At 44.2% G+C, this 20,123-nt stretch overlaps 1 protein-coding gene across 2 annotated transcripts in view; it reads left to right on the forward strand.

Moving 5' to 3' along the window:
- The first annotated feature begins 2,970 nt into the window (after positions 1-2,970).
- CSNK2A1 (casein kinase 2 alpha 1) overlaps positions 2,971-20,123 on the forward strand; it is a 37,328-nt gene continuing 20,175 nt past the window's right edge. For both annotated transcript variants that reach the window (XM_063296867.1, XM_063296868.1), the window contains exon 1: positions 2,971-3,094. The gene's annotated coding sequence lies outside the window, so the exon portion shown is untranslated. The remainder of the gene's footprint in view (positions 3,095-20,123) is intronic.

Raw genomic sequence — 20,123 nt, forward strand, 5'->3', positions numbered from 1 at the left:
TGGGCCGGTCCCTCCCTCTCAGCCCTGGGAAGGAGGCAAGGGCCAACCACTTCTGAAAAACCTGGCCAAGAAAACTGCAGGGACTTGTCCAGGCAGTGTCAGAGAATTGGACACAACTGAATGGGTTAAAAAATATTAAGGCACTGCTGTGCAAGCTGTTTTGAGCTGACTTCCATATATAGTGCACACACGGACGTGCACACACACACACACACACACACATAAATATAAATATATTGGAGGCTGGATAGCATAGTGGTTAGAGTGCTGCCTTTGGAGTCAGAGACCAGGACTCAAATCCTGGTTGGTACCTACCTTACCAGTAGGTAAGGCAGAGACCCCCTAATGCTTCACCTGCCTACTTCAAAAAATACGAGAGCAACATGAATATAAATATACAGCATACTGCATTTCATTTCCATCCAGCCCACTCTTTTTAGTTTTTGGTTGTTCATACCTAATGCATCTATTGATCTATGCCTCTGAAAATAACCTTTTATGCATCCCATGAAGTAGATGCAAGCTTATGGCTTTCCCCAGTGCATCTTCCAGAATTTCCAACCAACATTGGGAAGTGTGTTTAATAATAAAATACTGCTGGATTTTGCAAGTATTAATGATGCAATGTAGGCTTCTGTGTAACGTTCCTTTGATATATATTCCTCTGTTTTGTATTTTATAATCCATTTTCTATTTTATTCCCACCACTCCATCTTTTGCATCCACATGCCTCTAAAGCTTCATGCATCTGGAATTTTAAAAAAATTGGTCTTATAGGACTTAACAGGGCATAAATGGATGTCCCTTGAATTGTGCTGTTACACTAAAATCCTATGCATCCTTATGCTGTCTCCATAGATGATATTTTGCCAGGCTTTTTAAACATGGTTTATTGAACAAGTTATAATGGCCTGGTTTATATGCAATGCAAAGCTACAATGTTGTGCTAATCACTCACACACCCCACTCAATTGTGCCTTAACATAGTGTTGTGTTTCTCAACCTTGGTAAGTTTGTGTGGACTACAACTCCCAGAATTCCACAGCCAGCATGCTGGCGGGGGAATTCAGGGAGGTGAAGTCCACACATCTTAAAAGTTGCCAAGGTTGAGAAACACTAGTGGAAAATCAGTGTTCAGAATTCATTATTGCTAAGTTCTGAGTACACAAAAAACTGCTTGGTCTCTTTCCAGCTTCCACAGCCTGGCTTGGAATTCTGGGATCTGTAGTCCCAGCACAACTCCTGGGGAATGCTGGGGAATGCCAATGGCATGATAACGCCATCAATGGCTGGTTGATTTGCTATAGCACCTTCTTAAGCCTTTCTATCATTGGTGCTGAGTGTTGATTAGGACCCTGAGCTGAAAGCTCCCCATTCACATTTCTCTTTGGCTTGCTGGGGAAATTAATTTCTCAGCTTTGATCTTGAAGCTTAGATCTGATAGTCTAACCTAAGGCAGATGGGTATATATTTACAGATGCATGTCCAATTTTTCTTCCCATCTCCCCAGTGCAGGAAGGCTGGGCCTGTGAATGTCATCTACCGATGGAAACAGATGGTGACTGAAACATTTTGCAGTTAATATGGCAATGCAAATAGTATACAAATGTTAATCTACAAATATAGGACAAGCAATCACCTGCTTGTTTCTTCTTCCCAACAATCATATTCTCACCCGCTCCCTTTTCTTCTTTTGAAAGGCAATCTTCGCCAAAAGATTTCAGGAAAAAGGCTGCACCCAAATTGGGAGATGCAAGTTGATCGAAGGAAGGCATTACGGTATTTCTGTATGGATTTGGGTTTTCTTCATAATAAGAATTAATAATAATGGATTAAACTTGGACGCTGCCCGACTCGCAACGACTCTGGGTGGCTCACGGCAATCAAACAAAGACATTGCAATAAAACATAAAAAATAAAGATAAAAGATGGCCAGCGCAATGAAGTGAAGGTCACCCTCTCCCTCGCCAAAGGCCTGGGCAAAGAGCCCGGTCTTCATGGCTCTTTCAGACAACAGCAGGGTGGGGGCCAGATGCATCTCAGGAAGGGGAACCTTGTTCCAGGTGCTGCAACAGAGAAAGTGCACTTCAGGGGTCCCGACAGAGGGCACTGAAGGAACCCAGAGTGCGCCAACCCTGCAGGATCGAATTGGCCAGGCAGATGTTATGGGAGGCAGGTGGTCCCTCAAGTAACCAGGCCCTATGCCACGGGGGGCTTTATAGGTGGTGACCAGCACCTTGAATCACACCTGGAAGCAAACCAGCAACCAGTGCAGCTTATGAAGCAGAGCTGTTACTGGGCATACTGAGGCATGCCCATCACTGCCTGCGTTGCCACAGTCTGGACCAGTTGAAGCTCCTGGGTGGTTTTCAAGGGCAGTCAAGTAGAAGAGTGCATTGCAGTAGCCAAGCCACAAAGTGACTAGGGCATGAGTGGCTGTCTGAAGGCCCCCCCCCCATTTTTTTTCATGGTCAACACAACCTCCTATAGTCATTGGGAACTGGCAAGGATATACATTTTAATAATAACAACAACATCAACAACAAAAACAATTGTGGTTGCAGGAAGGAAGCTGAGAGAGTTCACAAGGATTCTCCTTTCAAAATCCTGATGCCTTTCCTTTGTGTTGATCACAGCTCCCATCATCCCCAGCCAGTCTGTCCAGATGTCACGAGATCATGGCACTTGCAGGAGCTGGTTGCAGATTATATACATACATACAATATATACAATATATATATATAGACACACACACACACATATATATACACTACTACCGCAACTACAACAACAACAACTAATAATAATAATAATGGGAGTGTGGCCTGTCCGCTTCAATCTTTACTAATCCCCGGGGCCCCCAAAGGCAGCCTCCGCCCCTCAACAAACTCCATCTCCCAGAATTCAGAGCGGACGGCGGGAGGCATAGAGACCGAGGGCGAGCGCGACCGTGGGAGGAGGAGAGCGAGCGCTTCCGCTTCCGGCCAGCCTCGCTTTGGGCCCTGCGGTGGCGGCCGAGCCTTGTGCGGCCGCCATATTGTCTGTGTGAGGCCGGTGAGGCGGGTGGACGGTCGGGCGGCCGGGGGCTGCTCAGGTAACGGCGAGGAGCGGGCGGGCGGAGGGGGCAGCTGGGCAGGAGGGACCCCTTCTGCAACCCAAATGGACCCTCCTTGGCTGAGGGGCGGCGGTGAATTGGGTGGCGGGCGCTTCGCCCCCTCCCCCGCGACTGTAGCCTCCAGGAAGGGAGGAGCGGGGGGGGCAGAGGTATGGAGGGAAAAGGGGGCCCCTTCCTGGGGGCGCTGCTCCTGCCCCCATTGAGGCGAGGCTCCTTTAGGGTGGGCCTTTCCTCCCCTCCCCCCTCTGGGTGGTCCTTCCCCAACCTGGCGCCCTCCAGATGCGCTAAATTAACTCCTCCCAGCCCGAGAGGACGGGGGGGGCGGTGGGTCCCTTGCAGGCGCGCTGGGGAGGGGGGGAGGGAGGGTCCCCCGCGGCGGGCGCTGAGGGACACACCCCTATCGCGAAGGAAGTGTGGTGGGGGCATTCTGGGCAGGGGGGAGCAAGGACCCCCCTTATAACATAGATAAACACTGGCGGGGCGAGTCTTGATCCGAATTCTGGTCCTTCCCTCCCGAAGGTGGGGGCGGGGAGGCCCGCCTGCCTGCTCCTCCATTCATTCCTTCCTTCCTTCCTTCCTCGGGGCTGATTCAGGGCCTTGGCTCCTGCAGCCACGTTGGGATCCTGGCATCTTGCTCGGGAGGACGGGGGGAAGCCCCTGCAACCCGCTGGCAGTGTTATTTTGTCGTGGTGGAAGCGGGGAGGGTGAAGGGAGGCTGCTGGTGAGGTCTGCAGTACGTCCTCCAAGCAGTCTTTTTTGGGGTGGGGGGGTTATAATAGTGGCTTCTGTGCCAAATGGAGGGGCTGTTATCCCAGAGGGGGAAATTGGGGGTTGGGTCTTGGTGGATGATGGGGTGCAGGGCACACGGCATGTGTCTTTCTGCTTCTGCCCAGGATCTCTGCCCCTTGGGCTCCGCTTTGAGGCATCTTTTCCTGTGTCAGAGAGGATGGATGCATTTTCCCTTAGGTTTTCTGGTAATCCAGCTCCGTGTTTTCTAAAGGAGCAGTGGGGCTCCAGTGTCTGGCAGCTAGAAATAATTAGGGGTGGTTTTAATAATGGATATTAATCTACAAGTAAGAAGACCTTTTGCTTGGGAGTAGTTTTTCCTAAGGTTGTTTTCTACTGTAAGTTTTTCCGGGTAGTGCAGTCAAGAAATAAATAAATTACAGTTGCCTCCTGTAATGCTTGGTGAGGACGGATTGCTGGTTCTTGTTCCCCTGTCCATAGTAGGGATATGAAAAAATGATCTTCCTGCACCACACTAAAGTGTTTAGTCAAACATCCTCTTTCCAACAGTGGACAGCTAGAAGCTTCTGGGAACCCTGAATGCAGCCCGTCTCACCTTGGCTGAGAACTTGCGTGGCTGAGTTATCCCCATCATTCTTACAGCTTCTCAGTCATTTGGATGGCCTTCTACCTTGTCGTGGCAGTAAAAAGTTCTTGACCATCTTCTAGGGAGGAAAATACGCCCTTTGTGCCATCCATCCAGATACAGAAGGCTTGTGTGCTTGAGAAGCTTTTTTCCTTTACTCCTGGCTGAATGTATTCAGGGGTTCTTTACTCCATCATGCAGTCATCAGTCTGCAAGAGCCAGCTAGTCATTACAAAGCAATTCTGTGGGTTTGAAATGGCTAAGTATAATAGTTTGGAAAGTATTACTGTACCTAAAACTTGTTGAGGCTTTTCAAATGGATTGTACCTGTTATTTAAGTAAAAATGTTGTGCTGCTTCTCATAATGAAGCTGTCACTTCCCGTAACAGGACATAACATTTGCCTCTCGTTCTTAATTTACCTTCATGTATAGTTTCTGCATGTCCTGAGGTGCTGTATCCTCCTCCCCAATCACTGTGGAGAAACATTCCTGGTTGTGAGGGACCACAGTGAGACCTGTACAGCCACATCCCACTGTTTTTCTAACACTAGTCCTTTATAGGGGTGGGGCAGCCTGTCAAAAACCATTGGTGCCACCTGTTCAGAGATCGTGTAGTTTTTTTCCCCTACAGTTCTGTATGGATATGTAGAAGTGCCTGTATTTGTTCTCCTTAAACTATATAGTAGAGGAGTAACAGTGGCAGACAGGAAGAGTTGCCACATGGTATGTGGTGTTTATGGAGATTTCTGAGGTGGGAGAATATAACCTTTTATAGTACAGTTATAAAACTCAATGCTTTTTATCTGTTTGTTTCTAGGTATGGCTTCCTCTTCCCCATCACTACGGTGGAGAGAGTGGTCCCTTCTCATATTTAGTTTTTGGTTCTTATAAAAGTGTGATCTCGCTGTCTTGGGAGACCTCTCCTTCCTAAACTGACAGTGATGTATAAGTCTCACATCCAGCTGCCTGTGCAAATGTCTGGTTCAGTGGCGTAATTCTCTATCAGGATTCTCCTAGTTTTTATGATCATCTTTGCCTTTCCTGTTGTCTGTCTGATCACGGACTTTATACTATGGCAAATTTTAATTATGAATCAGCTAGAAACCTGTTTGCTTTATTATGGAAGACATTTTTAACTAGTGAGGGCAAGTTTGGTTTAAGAATTCAGAGTATATTTGTTAATGTAATTCAGCCTTTCTCAACCTTTTGACCCTGGAGGAACCCTTGAAATGTTTTTCAGGCCTCCAGGAACCCCTGCGCATTCAGGCTCAAAGATAGGCTGGAAGTTGCATTTGTTTCATGGGTAGGCCTGCATATATGCATTAACAGTGTTCTTAAACTGAAAATGAAGAATGAAACCTACCTCTTTAATGTGAAGTTGCCTTAATTTGAAATAATTTTTTAAATGAATCGTGATCTCCCAGGGAACCCCTAGGGACCTCTCACAGAACCTGAGCGTGCCACGGAACCCTGGTTGAGAAACCCTGATGTAATTCTTTGGGTTATTTGGGATTTGTTCATTGTTGTAGTAGGGAAAGCAAAATAATTGGCCTTCTCTTTATTATTTATCAACTAATGGAACAAGGGTCCTACCTTTTCTGCTGCTTTTCCTTCTCAGATCCTTGGGGAAGAAGAAGGGGCTTTTCTCCATCTTCCTGTGGATTAAGTAGGATGAGGAAAACTGTTCATTGGCCTGCTTTACACTTCATAGTGTGATTTTTCGTTTGTTCTGGTTTAGTCCTGCCCATTATCTAGCATTTATGTGAACTAGAGCATTATGATTTGCTCCACAAACAATTTTTTAAAATCTTGGTTAACATTATATATGAGCACAGTCATTGCTTTTCCCTGCATCTGTCTCTTCCTTGGCTATTTTAGAGTAGAATCATATCTAGCATTCCAGCCCATCCCTTCTGAAAGAGATGGCAATATTAAGTCTTTAACTTGCCAGCATCTGGCACCTGTTTTTAAAAGACAAGAAAGCAATGTTGAGTCACATCTCAGCTGTCCATATTCCAGTTCAGATTAGAATCTGGGCCCTGTTAATATCTTGATTGAACATTCATTAACTAGGAAAATATAGTGCTTCAATTATCTGCCGCAAATATTTAAGAATCGTGCGCATTAAAGACATTACACATTTACAGGTCAGTTCATGTCAGATACGACTGCACTGATGAATTTTGTAGAAGTGTTGTCGTATTCTAGAAACCTTCAAACCGTCACGCAAATAGCAACAGCCGTGATCTTCTGCAGGCCCATTTCAAAGTAAGCGTAATGTTAATCTGCGCAGCCAAGCAAAGGGAAGTGCGGCCCATGGAATAATAGGTATTCAGCCTCTAATGTTATTTGTACAGAAGGAGGATAGGTCCCAAGCAACGCTTTCTGTTTTGTTGCAGATGGGAATGCCTACTCCGTTTTCTGGGTTGAATCCATTGTCCCACAGCGGAGCCCCCAAACAGTCTCAGATTTACAAAGTCCTTCTTTGTGGACCAGTTCAGGCTTGAGCTGCACGTAAACCCAGTTTGTAAGAAACGAGGGACGTTTTCTAAAATCTCTTGAACTCTTTTTCTGCTTCCTCAGTTTTTCCAAGAAGACTTGCTACTGGAGCAGGATTGGCATGGTGGTGCCAGCTAAATTAAGGAGAGAAGTTACCACTTGGCGTACATTGCCATTGAGAATGGCTTCTTTTAATGAGATGGTGAATATTGCACAGCTTATTTCATGTAGTTTACTATGCTTTGGAGCCCATGTGTTTTCTTTAAAAAACGAAACAAAAAAGGAGTACTTCAGTTAAAAAAAAAATGTTTGTGGCAAAAAATTGGAGGTTGGGTACCCAATAAGATAATAAAAAGCACAGTAATGAAATAGTAGTAAACACTGAATGTCTGAGTGAAAATTGAAAGCCCGGCCTACAGGTTGCCTTCTGTGAATTAATCACACGTGAGGAATTGCTTTTCCCCGGTGAGTAGGTAATTGCAAGGCTGTGCTTGGGTCTGCTGCAAATCTAAATGTTTCCATTTTGGAGCTCCAGGATTTTTTATTATATTGTATGAATTAACTTTTCCTGAATTCCGGTTTTCTTCTAAAGACTTCAAATTTAGGAAAGAGATAATAGCAATATTGATCGGAATGGTTCACGGTGGCAATGGAAGTGGAGCAGAGGGGTTGGGGGAAGGTTTATGGGGGCTGTGACACTTGTTTACATTGAGGCTAGTCAGTCTGCAGTGGAATCATTAAGAGATCCCAAATTAAATTCTGCAAGAACAGAAACTAGGTTCGTGTGGGATACCTGGACTTGGCTTGAAGATTGGCGTTCGTTATGGTGTTTTTGTCCTGCTCCATTTGAGTTGTATTTGTTCTTGCATTTAAGTACAAATACGGCATGGTCTCACTAGGTGTGCCTCGATGATTTGTCACTGCTGATCATAAAGCGTGAAAAAATAGGGTGAGTGTGAAATTCCCTCGGAGATGGGTCAAGATAGTTGAGAGAGATGCTGTTCACACTAGGCAGAGAGGTGGAGAGATGACACAGCACCCTCTTTGCAACCACTCATTATAGTGCAAATTCAGAAAACTGCTTGTGGAGGTAGCACGATTGGAAGGAGAGTTTCTAGTTTATTTTTTTCAAATGGCTTTATATTTAGTTGGGTTTCTCGCTTCTTCCATTCCAAAGGTGGGAGGTGATGTATTAAAACATAAGTGTCAGATAAATTAGATACAAAAATATTTGTCTACTTCTGTTGAGACTTTGCATGGAAGGAGAGAAGGTAGTTAACAGCTTCTCCTTATTGCACCTCTACCTTTTTAGGAAAATCTAGGCCAGGCTTTCCTAGTCTTCACCTGACTGCTTCTAATGGGAGTTGTAGTTCCAACCATCTGAGGAATATAATTGGGTTATTGACCTTCAGTGGTGGTTAAGAACTGACAGATAGTTCACACCCTGATCTAAATTAAGGTTTATGGATGGCATTTGATCTATCTATCTATCTATCTATCTATCTATCTATCTATCTATCTATCTATCTATCTATCAAATTTAGGACTGCCCGTCTCCCCCCGAGGAGGGACTCCGGGTGGTTATCTGGGCATCACTGAGAACTGAATCAAAAGGGGAACCAAAACGTTCCAGAGCGTCAGTTATGATTGGAGTGCCATGAAAACCCAGTTTTTTTTAAAAAAAAAGCATGCCTAACTTTCTTCTGGTTGTGAAGGAGATGCAAGTTTATCTGATGCATTTTCTCAGCTCTCTACAGTAACCCCAAATGCCCTTGGATGACAGTTACAGTGTGGGTACCTTGTCCTCTTCCCTCACGTTACCTACACTTTTAAGAAATAGGTCGTGTATGGTGAAAAGTGTCGATCATGAATTGCAGTTCCAAAATGGTCACTGTGTGGATTTTAGGCCTCTCATTGAGCAAGAACAGCAGGCCTTAGGTATGATCAGTTCTGAGCTGAGTGGCATCTTTACATCAGTCATCCTGGAAATCAAAATGCATTGGCCTGAAATTAAGAAGTAATGCTAAGATTGGTCTCAACGCCATGCTAAAATTGAAAGCTTTTTTGACATTTGGAGTTCTGTCAAGAATGAACATCACACACTAGTATTAGCCAGCAGTGGCAAATATTTGTACATTGGAACAATGGAAACCAAACATTTTCCTAGCCATTACCACTTCTAAAGTAGTGGGAGAAATAAGCATGATCATACAAGAGGGGGAAAATTTTCCTGGCTAAATACTTTTGTAGGAAGCATCCGTTTATTGTCTTAAGGAATTTTCTAGGCATGAATATCACTTTGTAAACATAGACTCCTAGGAAACTGCTTTTGTTGAAAGTTGAACCCTAAATATTTTAGGATATATTGATTAATTGGTATTTAGTGCTTTAGCCAAGGCAGCGTCCTTAAGATGGGTAGCAGTGATCTTTGAAGAAATACGTTCTTCTCCCTTAAATATCCTCTTGGCTTGACCGCCTTCAGTTTTTGGCAGGATTTAATCATCTTATGTGTCCTCTTGCTGCATCTGAGAGGGAAGCCAAGTGTTGGTGAACCTAGAATTACAAGGAAAACTAAAGCAACATACTCCACTGGGGAGTATTCCTGGGGAGAACAAAGATGGCACCCTGTAGACTTTTCTTGCTGGTGGGTCCTTTGGGAGAGGTGAGGTGGCTTGGGGCCCACTGGACATCCAGATCCGGTGCTGAGAATTGAGACGGGGCAGTCCACTACCTTGACCCTCACCCCAGACTCAGTTTTTCTAAACAGGGAGGTTGTTTTTACTCCTCTCCACTACTGTGAGCTAAGATCTAGAAAGAAGAACAGAGTTTGCCTTAATCTCAATCTGCCTTTGATGGCAAGAAATTTTTGGTTGGCAAATAATGCCAACCAAAAGTTGTTAGGGTGTGGTCTTAAGCATGTATATGTGAAACCAGCCAATCCATGCCAGCTGAGATCTGAAGAATTTTCTGCTCTTGCATCAGTCTGCTAGGGTCTGGAATTATTCTTATAATTCATTCTTCGGGAATCCATTCTGTCTTCACCGGAGGAAAGCGATAAGCTGGCTGGAGGGCCTTCTCATTGGCAGCATCGTGATTTCAGAGTATTTGCTTTCAGGACTATTGATTTGACATCTGGTTTTAGTTTTTTAAGCATCTCCTCAACATCTTTCTATTCTCCAAGGATTTAATCTTGAGTAAGCTGACTACTGCTATTTTAGAATTTAGTTTGGTGCCCTTGCTGCCTTAGTGTTATTGCTGAGGCACGTTCTTTACATTTAAATAATGTATTATCATATTCTTTTTCTTAGTTTAGATTTTGCTTGTAAGATACCACGAAAATATATGAAATTAAAATAATCGGGATTCTTTTCTACAGAAATGAACTTTAGTGTAGCTTTGAGGTCCAAGAGTACCTGTAACCTACTGTTATATTTAGCCACCTATCCAAGGATGGCTAAAGCTTATATCCAGGTAACTAATTTGCTAACTCCAGCCACCTTGTAAATATGGTCTGGTTAGTAAAGGACAGTAAACGGTTGGAAATTACTGCTTAGTAAATGTGTCCAGTTTCATAAAATAACCTTCCCCAATCCTTGATTTGTTTTGAATTAGCAACTTTCGTTACTTCCATGAGTGGGTATTGCTTGCATTCTAATATCTCCAAAAGTACCTTGGCCAGAGAAAGATAGCCTAAGACTTTTCTTGGTTTTGACAGAAATGGTAAATCAGATTCAAATGCCAGCCAAGAAACAGGTTGAAGCATTTCCTAACCAGCGGCTTGCAGACCTAGTCCCTGTGTTTCTTTATGATGGGTTGCATCTTGATACTTGCTGGCTCTGAGCTTGACTGCTGTAATGTGCTCCACTCTGGGCTGCCTTTGCATCCAGCTTGGATAAGTCAATTAACATAGCATTTTGCAGCCTGGTTTGGTTTTAGGAAAGAGCCTCATGTGGCGCAGAGTGGTAGGCGGCAGAATTGCAACCAAAACTCTCCCCATGGCTCGAGTTCAATCCCAGCGGAAGCCAGATTCTCAGGCAGCTGGCTCAGGTTGACTCAGCCTTCCATCCTTCCGAGGTCGGTAAAATGACCCAGCTTGCTGGGGAAGGAGACGGCTGGGGAAGGAACGGCAAACCACCCCGCTCTATAGTCTGCCGAGAAAACGTCGCGAAAGCGGCATCCCCCCAAAGGGTCAGACATGACTCGGTGCTTGCACAGGGGACCTTTCACCTTTTTTCACCTTGGTTTTGGGAAGGAGTCCAAAAGGTCATATCACACCATGTAGAAGACTTACATTGGTTGTCAGTTTTTCCCAGGGCTGACTAGAAAGTGCTGGCTATTAATGTTACAGGAGGGATTGACTTCTATTATATGGTTTCTCCTGCTCAACTCATTGATGTCCTCTATTCTGAAATTGTAGATGACTCAAAATTGACCATTTGATGTAGATGCTGCAGATAATTGGGGGGAAAAAAGTTAAAGACACAGGTACAGAATGGTGGATACCGGGCTTAGTAATGGTTTTTGTGGAAAAGATCTTGGAATAATAGTTGATTGCAGCTCCAAATGAGTAGCGGCCAGCAGTGTGATGCGGCTGAGAAGAAGACAAATGCAATTTGAGGCTGCATCAGCAGAAGTATAATTGTTCTACTTTATTCCACTTTGGCCAGGCCCTGCCTTGAATGTGTTTTTTTAAGGATTCAGGGAAACCGGAATGGTTTCAGAGAAGGATGGGGAAAATGATGGAGAAGTTTAAGTTCTATGAAGAGAGATTGAAAGAATGTTTAGGCTTTAGAAGAAAAGTTGGAGAGTGGATATGACAGCCTTCTTCAGCACATCTCGTAGCTGGTCAAGAACTGTTTTCTCATATTCTGGAATGCAGGACGTGGAATCATGTAGTTAAGTTATGAGAAAGAACATTTTGGCTAAATGCTAGACATGCAGCCAAGGGGTGGGCCCCCTTTCATTGGGTGGGTTCAGGTAGAAAGTAGAGAGCCATCTATCTGAGATACCTGCAGTGAGCAAGGTCCTTCCAATCCACTGAGTCTGTGGACATGCTCCCTGTTAAATGGACGGGACTGTTGGTTCAGTAAGTGTGTCTTTTTTGAACAAGTTTCTGATGGTTTACATTTTTATTTTAATAGCTTTGGTTAATTCTGGTTTTGTGTGTGTATTGCCAGCTGCTGCAGAACTCAGAAGTTGTAATGGTGTGTGGGAAAGACCCTGAGAGACCTGGCGAAGAGATGCTGCCTGGGGAATGGTCAGATAAGGGCAGCATAGCCTGGAGCTGCACAGTGGGCAGGGCAAGAGGCTCAGAAGGGACCCTCCCCAGTTTCTCAGGCTGTAAAGGAGACGGCGGTGGGAGATTTGCACTTTCAGACTTGCAAGATTCTGTCAATGTAACCTTACAATAAAGTAGAATTGGCTTCTCTGGTCATGTTTCCTGTCTGGTCTACCTGGGAAGGCTGATAAAAGTTGTCAGTAGAAAAAAGGTAAAACCAGCAGGCCAGCAAATAAATACCAGCATTGTTCTGGTCATAGAATGGATTCCACTCTGTCATCCTCACTGAGCAGCAAGAAGATTGACTGACTGACTGACTGACTGACTGACTGACTGACTGCCAGTTTCTTGGAGTGGGTGTTGGGGTTGGGGGGAGAGGCCAGGGTGATAAGTAAAAATGCTCCCTCTTTCTGGATCCCATGCCAGGCACCCAACAATCTCTCTCATTTGGTTGGATGGCTGTGATTTTTTTAATTTTTGAAGCAATTATAGATTAACTGCTGCTCTTTCGTTGTACTTCCCATTTCCTGTTCTCTGGCTTGAAACAGAGAGTGTCCAGCGGTAGCAGATGCTTTTTATTTCCAGGAGCTGCATGTTCCATCATCCATTATTCAGCCTGTCTGTCAAAGCAAATTCTGTTCTTGCCATCGCCAGGGCCTTTGTAGGTTTATGATGGTTGAGACTGTGACCAGAGGGGGCTTTAGCTTTTCATGCCATTCCCAGCAGCCAGGTTGCAAATGCCTAGTTTTCCATTATGGGAAACGAGAGAGCTGCAAGGCTACTGCTGGGGGGATGGTGGTGGAAAATGTTTCTGCCCAAAAAAATATGCACGAATCCTATGGTTTATAATCCATTTTCATACTTGGTTCTCATATAATCAAGTATTTTATATCTTGGTTAAAGTTATTTTGGTTAAATAACATATTGGGAAAGGAGAAAATACATGAGTAAAATGTGAGCAGCCTCTTTTAAATTATGTTAATTTATTTTAAATTAATGTTAAAATTGATTTAGTTGAATTCGCATGCTGCATCACAATAAGATACCTTGCAGTGTTAATACAATATGCTAATAGGATGGACCTTATGGCTTCGTGTGATGTGAAAGCCCAGCTCATATTATTTCTGCCAGTATTGAAAAAGAGGTGGTGGTCTAAGGCTTAACAAGGGTGGTGTGCCTCTTTGAGACACTGCTTCATTTGGGGGGCTTCAATTTCTAAGCTAGAACGCTTCATGGGCTCTAAATCAGGGCTACTGCTTGCCAGAACTGTAGCTGCACACGGAACAAGATGTTCCTTAGCTTCAGAAAATGTTCTTCAGAATGGTAGGGTTAGGCTTCAAGGTAAGGAACCGCATGGGCAGTTTTCAGGCTGAGATGGGCAAGGTGGAAGTCACGCAACATCATGTCATGCGTGGTTCTGACAGGCCCGTTGTACCTCAGACGGAATGGCCGGTTTGATGTCAGCTGGTCGAAGTGAAGGTGAAGAAGTGGGCAGTCCAGTTTGGTTGAAAAAGGGAGTGAATGTTTGGTGTGAGTGTTTAGGAATTCCAAGTATCTTTAGCCTTTTTATAGTCTTCGCTGCTCCGATTATTGGCTTGCCAGGGTAACGTGACATAGATTAGGATCCAAAGAATCCTAGACAGATTAAAGCATTTCTCTCTGCCTGAGCCCTTTTGACAAAGGAGAGCCTGACTCTCTGGGCCATTGGTCGTGCTGCAGACCCAAGTTTTTTCTAATGTCAAACTCTGCCTTTCTGTATCTTAGGCCCCAGTTCTGGGTCCTGTGCCTGCCATGCTAACTGGATGGGCTGCAGCTTTCCTTGGTGTGCCGTCCGTTCAGGCGCTTGCAAAATACTGTTCTGTGTCCCTTCCCCCCGTCTTTTCTCAAGGTTAAACGCTCCCATCATCTCTCTACTCTTCAGTCCCCTAAGTATCCTCAAGTATGGCACCTAGCACTCGATGCGCTGGGTGAGCTGGGCTTTGATCAACAGAGAGCATGATGTAACTTTCCTGTAGTTTAGGAATTATACCATTCGTGATGCAGCCAAAAATGGAATTGCTGTAGTCTTCTTTGCTGCCATGTGGCATGGCTGACTTACGCAGCCTGTGGTCACTAAGTTTTCTGATCCTTGTTATGCAGGCTGTCATTAAGTCAGCTATTCCCCCGTCTCCTAACTGGGACAAAAGAACTATTGTGTCTGGCTGGGAAATGCTCAGTGAAGCTACAGAGGAAGCTGGCATACACATGCCGCAAGTAAATATTAGTGTTCATTTTGTTTTGTTCAGCCCCTTTTTGGAACACAATCAGATCATTGTGATTTTCATTTCGACCTGGAATAATAGCCTTGCAGCCCAGTTTTCTGTCCTCCACCCATCTGATAAGCATTTCTTCCATCTCTTTGCCCAAGTCATTAGTAAACATGTTGAAGAGCTAGCAATTTAAGACTGAGCCTTTGGACATCCCGTTCAATATCTCCTTCCAGCGTGACCGAGCACACTTGGAATACAGTTTTCAAGCCAGCTGTGGAGCCACCTCATCACTCTGCCCTCCAGCCCACACGTAAAAGGAAAGGCTTTTCTGGGAAGTAAGGATAGTTCAGCGTCAAGGTTGGGCTGCCAAAGGCTTTCACAGTATTTAGCAGACAAAACCTTGCTTTTTTTTCCCCCTCAGAGTCCAGTCATGCGCTTAATTTTCAGAGAACAACATTTCATTGTCGTATTCAGTTGGTATACCTGCTTGACTCCCCCCGTGTAAAATGGTAGAGGATGTGGTGGGATAAGGGAAGTCAAGATGATGAACCAACATCCATAAAAGGATAGCTGCTTCATGCCTCTTGTTTTTGATCAAGCCACCGACTAATGTTGCTTTCCCCCAAATCAGCTTTCCCCGGGTCTCTCGTTCTTTGGATGTATCAGACTTTGCCCCCCGCCCCATAATTCCCAGCCATGGTAGCTGGTATTTTCTGTATGGGCACTGTAATCCAACACAGAAGATGTCAAACTGGCAAAGGTGGGCAAAATGAGACTACAATTTGCCAAGATTTCATCTCACAGTGGCCTCCTATCTCTGGCACCATGCTGAGTTTCAGAGGCTCGGTAGCAGCACTTTTAAAGCCATTCTTATCTTTCTGCTCGCTGGAGCTCCCCACGGTGGCACAAAACTTTAGAGTGATAAAATACATATGAGACAAAAGCATCAGAACCATGAAGGCATTTCTAAAGGAGCCATCCCAATAACAGTGACAAGCCAGCCGAGATATAATTAAAGTAGCATAAAAGATTAATGGATTTCCTCTCTTCTCAAACCTCCCAAATCTTGGCAAAATAAAAGATCCATGGGAATGAGTTCCAGTGCCGAATTTCAGAAGCAAAGGGTACATGAAGGAGTCCTGCTCCTGTTCAGGGGACGGACAAGAGAACAAACCGCTCTTGATTCCCTGCGACGGACGAGGGATGCCTCCCTCCCCATATGATGCCCGTTATTACGAGCCTGTGAGGAATGAATAAAAGGTAGAATGCTATTTTGGGTAAGGAAGTGGGACCGTGGGTGTAAAAATTAACAAAGATGTTACTGCTTTGCTTTATTTATTTCTCAATTTCCTTGTGATTGTACCAGTCTGCCGGTTTTGCAGGCCACTTAGAGCTAGTTAGATTGAAGCCGCGCAGGAGACGTGGAAATAAATCAATAAATAAAGTCTCTTTGCTAAAGCTGCTTTTGCTCTCAGGAGGATATAATCCACACGAGAGTAGCTGCCTCTGAGACAGTTTTAACCCACATGAGTATTTCATTATGAAGCCGTGCATGGGATGTCTAGACCAGGGAGCTCCAACCAGCTGTAATAACAACAACAACAGCAACAACAATAATTTATTTTTTTATTTTCTATCCCGCCTTTATCATTTGTATAAATAACTCAAGGCAGTGAACATACCTAATACTCCTTCTCCCTCCTATTTTCCCCACAACAACAACCCTGTGAGTTGGGTTGGGCTGAGAGAGAGGGACTGGCCCAAGGTCGTCCAGCCGGCTTTCGTGCCTAAGGTGGGACTAGAACTCTCAGTCTCCTGGTTTCTAGCCCAGCTCCTTACCCACTAGACCAAACTGGCTCTAAATAATAGAATTGCAGTACCTGGAGACAGCAGGATAGAAGAGAAAGAACAGGAGAAAATCACAGAATACGAAGACCTGCAAAGAGAAGCAGAACGCCTGTGGCAAGAGAAAGCAAAGGTAGTCCCAACAGTAACAGGCGCCTTGGGTGCAATCCCAGAACAGCTGGAGCACCCCTGGAACACCATCGGCAATGACAAAACCACCGCTGGTCAACTGCAAAAGGTGGCTTTATTGCAACAGCTTCCATCCTGCTATGATATCTTTAATATTATTCAACAACAGTATCTGCCTATCTTGGATCCTTGGGAAGGACTGGATAGGTGGGGGGAAATGCCAAATCCACTCTAAACATCTGACTGTCTGAATTTTTTAAATGAATTGTGATCTCCCAGGGAACCCCGAGGAATCTCTCGCGGAACCCGAGGGTGCCACAGAACCCTGGTTGAGAAACTGCTCCAAGCAATAACTGGAGGTCCATATTTGTCTTAGAATATGCTCAGAGTAAAACATTTAAAAAGGGGAAAAGAGAGTTGATGGAGCCAGTGGATTCCACCTTTAAAGCCCCGGAGGTGGAGTTATTGAAGTCAAGAAACAACTTGGGTCCCATGGAAGCATCTGTTGGCTGATTCTTGTTCTGCAGACCAGGCCCTCCCAGCTGCTTCTTTCCCACAGAAGGTTGGTGGTGCGCAGGGAGCCTTTATTTATTTATATTTGGAATTTCGTCACCGCCCATCATACTCGAAGAGCGCCTCTGGATGCGCTACCAGATTACAAGTCTTTGTCACTTCTCCACTGCAGACTGTGTGCACTCCTCCCTGTCTGCTGCAAACAGGCAGCCGCTTAAGGTACAGAAAGTGAAGGTGTTGGAAGAGGCATAGGGCAGTGCAGGGAAAGGGAATTGTTCATTTGCTTTCACCCATAGACTCTGAGCATTGCTGAGAAAGGTCACATTCCCCCCCACCCCCCAAAAAACCCCCTGAAGGTGTGGTTCCCAGATTAATGCCTTCTGAAAGCTGGGAGTTACTATCAGCTTTTTGGACCAATCTAGGTATCCATGATGGGTTGAGGGAGCTCAAAATCTTTTATGCCCTTCATTGGAACAATTTTTAAATGTTAAAACTATACTGTAGTGGTGTGGAATATTCCTTATTTCACGGAGATTTGCAAGGACAAGAACAAAAAGCACATGATTACAAAACGAAACCAGAGAAATCAAACACATGCTCCATAGTTTCTGCAATTCTGGACTGTTGTCTACAGCAATGGCTGAAAACACAGACAATGTTGGTTTCCTACTACCTTTGTCATAAAAGGCCTCTGAGCAAATAGAGAGTTAGCTTTTAATTTCCGTACCATATTACAAGTCTATTTCCAGACCCAGAAATGGGAATGTGGGGTATATAATAATGGAAGTTTCACATCGTATGTGTAATTTATAGGGGAATGTTCAAATGCTTATGCGAATGTCAGCCTCCCATGAAGAATTGGTTTTCAGGGAATTACCTTCTCTAGGAGATTGACCAGGTTCTTGCCTCCTCCCCATCTCCTAATCTGTTTTGCAGTGGCAAACGTTAGGCCTGATCTGTCCTTGATTTTGGCATCATAACTTAATGGATCCAGCCTGATACTCTGGGTTCCTCTTACCTGACTTGGAAACCGATGACTGGGGTCCGGGATGAGGAACAAAACTCCCTGTTTCCATTTCTTCAGCAAAATCTGTGCAATGCCCATTTTGAATTTACAAGACCACCAACAGTGTTTTAGGAAACCACCCACGGTTTGAAAATGGCAGAGCCCTCAAGCACTGCTAGCTGTTTCCTTGATGCCAAGGATGAAAAGGTCATTATTTTAGGAAGGAATTTAAAGATGCTGTTTTAATGTGTCATTAATCCTAGTAACTCCGGAGTTTAAATTGCATGGAGAATCCCCAGTGAAAGAAGAGGATCTCTGCTGTAGAGAATTGCCCCCTGGCCCTGGAGAAGGTGTGAATGGGTATTGACCTAGTCTGTGTATCCCTACTTTATATGTAGAACTTAATGTGCTTTAGAAATGACTGAAAAGCGTCTTGAGTGTTGCTGATGCTGAAGAAGTAGAGTCAGATTTGTAGGTTCTAGCAGCTTTTTCCTTAAACATGTTTTACTACTAATGGATAATTTCCTTTGGAGCTTCATTGATTGAGCAAATGAAGAAATCCAAGAGCATCTGGGCCACTCAGTTGCTAGGTCCAAAGTGCAGGTGAGGGGTGGGGTGGAACTGAGAGTGGCATGATTTAGAAACCATTCTGAGGCCGTGGTAATTCAGCATGGCCCTGTATAAAGCATGGGTAAATTCTCAAGGGGTGCAGGACCACTCACTGGATAAGAAAAAGGGAAGTGCATTTTGCATTTTATGTGTGCGCATAAGGACTCTTACAAACCTAAAGCAGAAATAGATTCATCTTTCTATCTTCCTTTTGAAGTGCTTTTATAACATTCATAGGAAATCTGTTTTTTATTTTGATCATTTGCAGCTGGCAGGCAAGTTGGAGTAGGAAAAAAACAGTTTTTAAATCAAGCTTATTTTTTCTTCTTTGAGAATATTTACTTAAGACAGCTGTCAACATAAACAGTAAATGGTATACTAAAACTCCAGGTTATGTATTGATGCTGCTTTCCACATAGTAATCTTGAAATCATATAGAAATGGCAAAATTAAAATGAACTAAAATGCAGGTGACCCGAGTGACCGTACCTCCTAGATGATGTGGTGCAGGCAACAGTTTATCGGCTGGCAAGGGAGTCTCTAGATTATAGATCCTAGCTTGCATAGAAAAGTGTGAGAATGTTCGTAGTAAAACTGGGCTTTGATTGCACTTGTTTTTATTGCGATAGTTTTATACCACCCTAACTTCTCACCATTCAGGGCAGTTAACAACAACAGTAGAACTATCAATAGAAATAAAAATGATATAAGCAGCCCAGTTCTGCCATCTGTGCCAAACACCCACAGTTTTCACAACTTTGTAAAATGCCAGCTTCTCTCCCTTTGGGTATTCCATAAAGACGCAGAAGAGTCTGTCTACAGTGAGGTGGGGGGTGGGGGTGCAGATTCTGCTCAAATGAACTGGTGCTGCAAGTAGACGCGTGTCAAACCATGTACGTTTTTGAGGGTTAAAACTAGCACATTGAATTGGACTCAGGAGAAGAATTTGCAGCAGCAAATTCAGCGTAGGTGCTAAATCTCTGTACCTACCGTCTCCCATCAGCAGTCAGGCAGTTTCATTTTGGACTAGTTGTACCTTCTGGGTTGTCTTCAAGGGCAGCTCCATCTAAAGTGCACTGCGGTAGGTGAAGTACAAGAGCTGAGGGCATGATTCACTGTGGCCATTAGCAGGGAATCCTGCATCAGGCATGTCTGCAACTAAGGTTGATAGCCCCACCTGCACCTTTTCTATCTTCCTAAAAAAGCTTTATGTGAAAGTCTCCGTTGACCCAGACTAGAGGTGGTCCACATCCATGGGCCCATCAGATGACAGTGGCATAAAATAAAAAGTAGATTTAGCTATTTTTCCTTCTCTTTTTAAATCACACGCTTTCACTTCCTTTGGATCATTATTCCTTATTTTCTTTCTGCACTATATGTAACGTTGCTTACCCTGAAAAGAAACAGCTTGATGCTATGGATGTATATACGTACCAAAATGCAATAACAACATTTCGGTAAATTAAAACACTCTTAAAACAAGGAAGGGAAAAGGGAAATGACACCA

This window comes from Candoia aspera, chromosome 3, assembly GCF_035149785.1.
Source record: "Candoia aspera isolate rCanAsp1 chromosome 3, rCanAsp1.hap2, whole genome shotgun sequence".
In the NCBI taxonomy this organism is placed as follows: Eukaryota; Metazoa; Chordata; class Lepidosauria; order Squamata; family Boidae; genus Candoia; species Candoia aspera.